Raw genomic sequence first — 8,259 nt, 5'->3', positions numbered from 1 at the left:
TTTAAGATTTATTTATTTATTTATACAAGCACTGGCTACAGTCAGAAGCGCCGGAGGGTTCGCCAGAGCCAGAGCGGGGAGCACAGCAGGCAGAAGGACCAAAGTACACTGCTGAGGGGATCAGTGGGTGGCAGGAGAAGTTTGCGCACCATGCAGGACCCTCCTCCGGTTGGCAGGGAGCATCCAGGGATGGAACCGGCGCGCCGCAGAGGCCACGGGCAGCTTCGCAACCCAGCGCTCACCCACTGCGTCACTGGGGAGGCCCTTTTCTTTCTTTTATTAAAAAATTGTATTATTTTGTATTGAGTTAACATTGATTTACAGGTATAAGGTCACACCTTTTAGGAATGTTGTCACACCACACCTGCCGCCAAAATACCCATGTAATTGATTTATAAGTTAGCTAATTTACAGAAGAGCAACCCATATCCTCCAATGAGATCACTCTGGTTTCCTGTTTAATGGGTCAGCACTAGGGAGGAAAACTAGAAAAATACCAATTTCAAAATCTCTAGAGAATATAGATTTCACAAGTTGGCAAGCAGTTAGGTGAGTAGATGGGAAGATAATGGTGATGTATGTGATGGATAAGGAGGAGATGTAATCTGCCGCGGACCAGCACAGCAGTAGACGATGAGGCCACCTCAGGGTTGAGAGAAGCGTGCAGGGTGGTCAGGGCGTCGGCGAAAGAAATGACAAACAGACACACTTCAAGAGTGAAAATCTGAGTGTAATTTTCTTTGAGTTTGTGACCAATATATATATATGTTTTCCAAAAGCACAGGAATGAATATCAAAGAAATTAGCTTGCTCATGGGCTCAGTCTATCACCATCAGGGAGGTGATCTACATAACAAACAATGACCATTATAGAAGAAAGGAGGAAGTTTAGAAAGACAGATAAGGGATTAAAGTTTGTAGTTTTAGAAAGACGGGGAAAAGATTTTTAGCATTCTTGTAGTGGTTCTTGGTGGTCGTTATCTTTTGATAAGCTTCTGCCTTTTCAGGGAACTTCCGCTGCACTTCCTCTGCTTCAGGCTGTTCTCTCCCCGCGCGCTAGTTGCCCAGCCGGATCTAGGGACGGATCTAGGGACCGTGGCGAAAGCCATTCCTAAAGATCACTGCGGGGGGAGGTGCAGCAGGTAGGGTTTTGCTGTTCTTCCCCTGCGCGCTGGTTGCCCAGCTGGACCTAGGGCCGGTTAGCCCTAAAGGTCACTGCAGGGGGAGGTGCAGCAGTAATCCCTCAACGGGCCCTACAGCAGTAGGGTTGGACTGAGGGATCACCTTGCATTCTGCTAGATAAAAAACACTGAGATGTGACAGGAAGGAGTAAAACATGTCATAACTAATACATCCTTCTAAAGTTGGTCCATAATGTCTTGTTAATCATTTAAATAATGATACTGAGATTCTTAAAGTAGAACACATCCTCCAAAAGTTGGTCTATAATGTCTTGTTAGTCATTTAATTAATGATACTGAGATTCTTAAAGTAGAAAGATGTTAGCTCTTGAGGGGGCAGTGCTTTAAATCACATTCATATATTTGTACATCTAAGTGAATTAGTTAATTATTTTTCAGAGATACAGTGGCCATGAAAACATAAGGTGGGGAGAGATCAATTTTGAAAGAAGAAATGTGCATTGAGGATTTGAAGGGGGTATGTAAATCTCGATCATAGGCAAACATGTGTGGGGGCAGATCTAACACAGATAATTAAAAAGTGAAGAGACAGGTTTCTGAGGGAACTTTGAAATGAGCAAGGTGTCACTGAGATAAAGGAATACTGATAATTCCTTTTCTACCTAGTTAAAGTAATTCGAGCTATTGTAGCAAACAACTTCCCTCCATGACAAGGCTCAAACATGATAGTCTCTTTCCCACACAAACTGTGTCCAATGTGGTTGCTCTTGACTGGCACACACCTTTCTTCCAGTTGATAAAAACTCTATCTTCTTCTATCTCATGGCTTCACCATCTTTTAAAGCATGACTTCCATTGTTGCCAAACCCATTTGCATCAAGTTAGTGGTGAAGGAAAGATAAGTTAGACAAATCCAGATGCAGAGGCTGGAAGTGGGCACAGTGAAAATGCACTCATCTGACTCATTGACATTTTCTGAGCTCTGCTTCTGATCTGTATTACACAATCCCTAGCACACTGACTGTGATCATAATAAGACAGAAAGAGAGGTGTATAAAGTAAGTGACCAAAGGAGATAATTTTTGTTAGTGGTTAAATCAAAAAAAAATTTAATTGCTGCTATTGGAGAAATTGATATTTGAGTAAAGATGGCTGGCAGAACCAGATTGGAGTTTTCTGCTCTGTTGCCATTCAGATAGCTATTGAATATTATGCATAGAACTAAGGCCACATAAGTCTATTAAATGTGTAAAGTATGAAACACTGGTCTTGGCATGGCTGGTCTTCCCCCTGTCCCTAGGTATGCTGAGTTTATAAGTACTAAAATTTATCCAGTAGTTTTGCATAATTAAAATATCACAAATATTAAGTTTACAGCTATTCTTATGTAAAATGTCATGGAGGTTACTGTGAAATTCTTTAATTTACTTTTTAGTAGGGGACTTGGCTAGGATATAAGCTCAGTTGTATATTATAATTGGAATGGTCTTTAAAGACTGAATAATTACCTGGAAAATGCAATCTTGAAGGTGTAAAATAATAGTATAAAGTATAGAGTAAAAACTAGATTTTCAGTAGTTTTAAAAAAATATTCTGTTTTAGCTGCAACACCACCACCACCCCGCCCCACCCCAGCTTACACATTTTGCTTCAAGCAGAAGCATTTTTGAAAATTGTCAAGTCTAATGTTAGGTTATCACAGAGTACTATGGATTTACCAGGGTCTTGACTGAACGATCCTCAATTCTGTGTCACAAGCTCTAGGTACTCCTGGGACTGAGAACTATATCAAAATATTAGGACCATGATTACCTAATAGAAACATGATTACCTAATAGAAAAAAAACATGATTACTTAATAGAAAAAAACAAACCAACAAACAAGAAAATTAACATTTCCTTTATGGTTAATTACTTTTTCTTGCTAATAAAATTTGCTTTTGTTCATGTTTTCCTTGAGAATTCGGTCTCTATTGTGGGATATTGTTACTGTTGAGTAATGTCAGATCAGTGCCTAATGTTGCACATCTAAGTGCTTGTGGAAAACATTATTGTGAAGTTAATCATTAGAGCTTGAGGATCATCATTAATTTTAAAGAAAATCCAGAAAAAACACGAAATGTCCACAATGATGATCAGCTCCTTGAAAAGATGAGGATAATTGTGAAATTCTTATACTTGCTCGGCCAATTTTAAAAGAGAAATATTGTAGGTAGTTTTCGGATTCTTCTTCATAAGGGATGCCTCTATGCTCATAGCATAAGGTGACTCATCACAACTTTGTCACAGTGAGTGGGCAGAAGGCATAAGCCAGAACTCCAGCATTATCCAGCAGCTGTCACTTCCATTTAAGGGACTAACACATTCTCTCATGGACACTTCCTGTGGCAACCTTTTGCAAATTGCATGCCTAATAATTGGGAAAACCTACATGGAGTTTTCTCCAAAATAAATTTTATGACTTCATATGAAATGATAAACTAGACTTATTGGTATTAAAAATGAGATTTATCTCTGATATAGAGAATTAGTTCAGATTTTGAGGATCTTTTAATGTCATTTTTCCTTTGGGTTATATACAATGCTTTCTCTTACTAATGCATGGTCTGCAATTTGGTGCAGCATACATATTTATAAGTCAATAGATTTCACTGTCCATCATTAAGTAAAAAAAAACAACTTATAATTCATGTCAAGGTTTTCACTTTTACCTTATTGGGAAAGGGTCTTTATTTTTTTGTCATTTCTCTACTAATAAATCTCAAAATAGGTACCAAATTTTACACAATTATGAATAACTCAGGACACTAACCCTCCTATGAGTTCTAAAGAATTAATAGGCTTGCTATCGCTGAAACCATCACATGTGAAACCATCACAGCGGAACCAGCCAGGCTAAATAGAAAAGCTGGGTTGACCTTCATGTGTGCAACTCTCTTAGGAAACTTTCTACAAACTCTGCCCAGTAAGCTTCAGTAACATCACACAAGTCAGAAGTCTGTCCCATAAATTTCAATGCCCAACTGGCACTGGTAAATATTGCTTCTTAAACTGGGCACATTGACAGTCTCAACAAAATTCAGATTATGTTGTTAAGGAAGATGTAGAATATGAATATTAATTAGCAGCTGGTGCCTTTTGTCACAGTGGAACTGGGAAAGAAATCTCTGCTCTTCTCCCTCTCCCTTGCCTCATCACCCACTTTCAATTCATTTCTAAAGAGGAAGGGCTGGCTGACCTTATTGATCAGGGATCAGAATTTATTAAGTCCTAGATTACAAGTAGGCAGAGTTGCTGGGCCTAGAAGATATATACTGGCTTCTTGAATCCTCTCGTGCGACCAGACCTGAATGCATTCACTCTAGTAGTCAGAACTCCAAAAGGGAGGGGGGCGTGAGAGGCATCACAAAGTCCCCAGAGAAAGTAGCTTGTGTCTTGGTTAAATCTTGATATCCATATGATTCAGAGTCTTATCTTCTTCTTTGTTTCCCACCTCGTCTACTTCTAACACTCTCCTCTCTGTTCAGTCACTCACATTCTTCTGGATCTTTCCTAGCAATGATCCTTTCTACCTGCCCCCTTTGGGCAACTTTGTTGATCTGTCTGTACCAGCCCTGGATGTGCCTCCCTATTTATAGGAGCACTTAGCCCCGTCCTTGCAATTCATTTGCTTTTCCTCTACCAGGCGGGTGGCTCCATTAGCACCATGGCTTGACAATTTTATCTTCAAGTACTAGCAGAATTTTGTCACATAGTTCTTAACCCATGGAAATTAGAATGAATATTATTTAATATAAAGATGAAGACTAAAAGTCATAACTCCCAAAGATATCAAAGTATTATTTTTTATGAAAAGCAGGGAAACACAGCAGAAGTCAAAATCTGTACTTACAGCAGGGTTTTATAAAGCATGTGTTCCTGAGAGCTATTGCCATTGATTGTAAGCAGGGTGTGTATCAGAATCACAGACTTTTTGTTCTGCCTTCAATATTCAGATTCCTACTCAGTAGATTTGGAGGAGGACACAGGCTGGTGTAATTTTATAGGTATCCTCCAGGGATTATACATTACAAACTTGATAGAGTTGGTACAGATAAGTATTGACTGTAGTTTCCTCCAGTCCCCTCCCTTAAGAGCAACTCACTTTTATGAGAGAAACTTTGCAAGAGTTCTCAACCTTGGCTAGCAAACCACCAGGGTGCTTCCAAAAGTGGAGATTTCATACTATATTCAGAAGCATTCCATACAAATCTCAAGGGAGGAATCCAGGCATCAGTAAATTTTAAAATAAGTTTGTCAGGTTATTCAAGTGAGCAGCCAAACTTGAGAGTCATTGAAATATAAATATTCTGTAAGAAATGTCACCTGAAACTACAAAGCAACAAAATAAAACAAGAGCAAGTGAATTAAACCTTACAATGTCATTTTTTTCTTGTTTTATTTATTTATTTATTTATGTATGTATGTATATAATGTCATTTTTTAAAAATTCTCTTTTTTTTGAAGATTTATCTATTTATACATATAAGAACTGGGGTATAGGCCCAGAGGTGTGGGGGTGGTGAGAAGATTCACCAGAGACAGAGTGGGGAACAGAACAGGCAGATTGACTGAAATACACTGCTAAGGGGAGCAACGGGTGAGTCAGGAGGGATCTGCTGCCCCATGTGGGTAGCTCCTTGGCTGGCTGGGGATGGAATCTGTGCTGCAGTGGCTGCAGCTAGCCTCATAATTTGGTCTTAACCCCTTATGCCACCAGGGAGGCCCCCTTGCAATGTCATTTTAATCATCAATTTATACGTGCTTAGTATCCTACTAGCTAGACATTGCCTGAGCATTAAATTATTAATTCATTCTGTGTGCCTCTTTCTGCCTTTAACTTTTCAAATGTTTTTACTGATTTCACTCAATATAAACACCTTAAGATCCATCCTTTTTGTCCAAATGCCACGTTTCATCATTCTTCACAGCTGTGTAATACTCCATCGAGTAGATGTTCCACAGTTTCTCTATCCATTCATCTGTTGAAGGGTGCTTAGGTTGGTTCCATGATTTGGCAATTATGAACTATGCTGCTATACACATAGGGGCAGACAATATATTTTGTATTAGAGTTTTCATATTATTTTGAAAAATGTCTAATGGAAGTATTACAGGTCACGTGGGATTTCTATTTTTATCTTGCTGAGAAATGTCCATACTGTTTTGGGACACAGGGACTGTACCATCTTGCATTCCCACCAGCAGTGGTTGACAGTTTGTTTCTCTCCTCAACCTGCCAACATTTGTTAATTCCATTCTTTTTTATACGGGCCATTCTCACAGGGTATCTCAATGTGGTTTTAATTTGCATTTACTTTGCAAAAAAAAAAAAAAGAAATATGTTTAACTTTATATATCAAAATTAATTCAAATTGGATTAAAAATTTGAACGTAAGAACTGAAACCATGAAGTATTTGAAAGAAAATATAGGAGACACATTATAGCCACAAAGATGTATTTGGAAATAAAAGCCCCACAGCAAGAGAAACAAAAGCAAAAATAAAAAGAAACCATATCACATGAAATTTAAAAGCTTTTTTATCTCAAAGAAACCACTACAAAAACAAAAAGGCAAACTACATAATGGGAAAAAATTTGTACATACATTACATTTGACAAGGGCCCGATTTCCAAAATTTCATAAAGTTCTTGCACAATCCAGAAACAAAGAAAAAAACACCCAATTAAAAAATGGGCCAAAAACCTAAATAGACACTTCTCTAAAGAAGACATTCAGATGGCTTACAGACATACAAAAAAAAAAAAAAAATTCAACATTACTTATTTCTTGCTTTATTTTAGAGACAAAGAAACCCATGCTGATATGAGACAGCATTAAAATCAGTTATCCATTTCCTCCTAAACCCAGATGCCTTTCATTAAACCTCTCTGAAACTATATCTCATAGCACAATGATAGAATGAGTGAGCTAAACAGCAAGATAAAATCACAGATAATGTTTCTCTGCTATGATAATGGAGACACAATGAAAATTCATTTCAATACTAGCCCCCCTAAAACCTCAAGTCAGATTGGTTGTGGAATTCCTTATCCTTGTGGAGAACATGGATGCATCTGGAAGGCAAGTATTTAACGGAGGCTTTGCTGGCTTAAATGTTGGTGCTAAATCCAAAGCAAAAAAGTAAAAGTCTGAAAGAATCAGAGATGTAGAGGTAAATAAAGGTAGGTTGAAAATGAAGCAAAATTAAAGAAAATAGGGAAAAAGAAGAGAAAAAGTTTCAGAGAAAGTGCATGATCCATGGGAAGATCATAAGATCACATTCCTAAGTCCTCAGCAAAATTTTACATGTTCCTGCCATGCCCTGCAGTGATAACCAGATGCTGCATGAAGAATACTCAGCGACAGTTTAGACCATCCTGGAGATTTCAGGACTGATGTGTAGAATAGCTTATAACCAGGATGTGAATGAGAAAAATCAAAGTTAGTAGCTAAAGAGAATGTTCAGACTGCATGCACACTATGGCTTGCTTACATTAAGCTCCTTTTTATCAATGTTTAATTTACATTCTTTGATTGTTTCAATATTACAAAAATCTTGCAGTTTTGGAGAATGAATACTGAAGTTTGTTCATTTTCAATATATGATGGATTAATTAATCTGCCCCTTCATTTATCAACAAATAATATGTCAAATATGTCAAATATGGTAAAATCACATGATAGCATAGCAGAGATTCTTCCAGCCTGCTATCAAATTCTGAATCCTGCACTTACTTGAAAGATTACCTTAGAAAATTCAGAACCACTTGGTGCTTTAATAAAAGATGGGGACAATACTTCACAGTGGATGAATTCAGAATTAAATATTTTTAAAATGTGAACTCTCCAGAACACTGCCTGGTATGGTATAAATAATTTTGGGATTGCTATTTTTATGAAATAAAATAAGTTGTATTTCTTGCCCTCAAAGAAAATATAGCTTATCAGGAAATAAAGACATTGTACAATAGAAGCATATAAACACTTCTTAAGGGTGCGCTGTGCATGAGAAATAATGTACGATACTAACAGGGCATCCTCCCTCTCAAAATCTAATTTTGTTAAGATAGGCA

Source organism: Talpa occidentalis, unplaced genomic scaffold (genome assembly GCF_014898055.3).
Source record: "Talpa occidentalis isolate TD23 unplaced genomic scaffold, MPIMG_talOcc4v2.1 talOcc4.3, whole genome shotgun sequence".
Taxonomy (NCBI): Eukaryota; Metazoa; Chordata; class Mammalia; order Eulipotyphla; family Talpidae; genus Talpa; species Talpa occidentalis.
The sequence above is the reverse complement of the archived record's forward strand: the minus strand, read 5'-3'. Positions refer to the sequence as shown.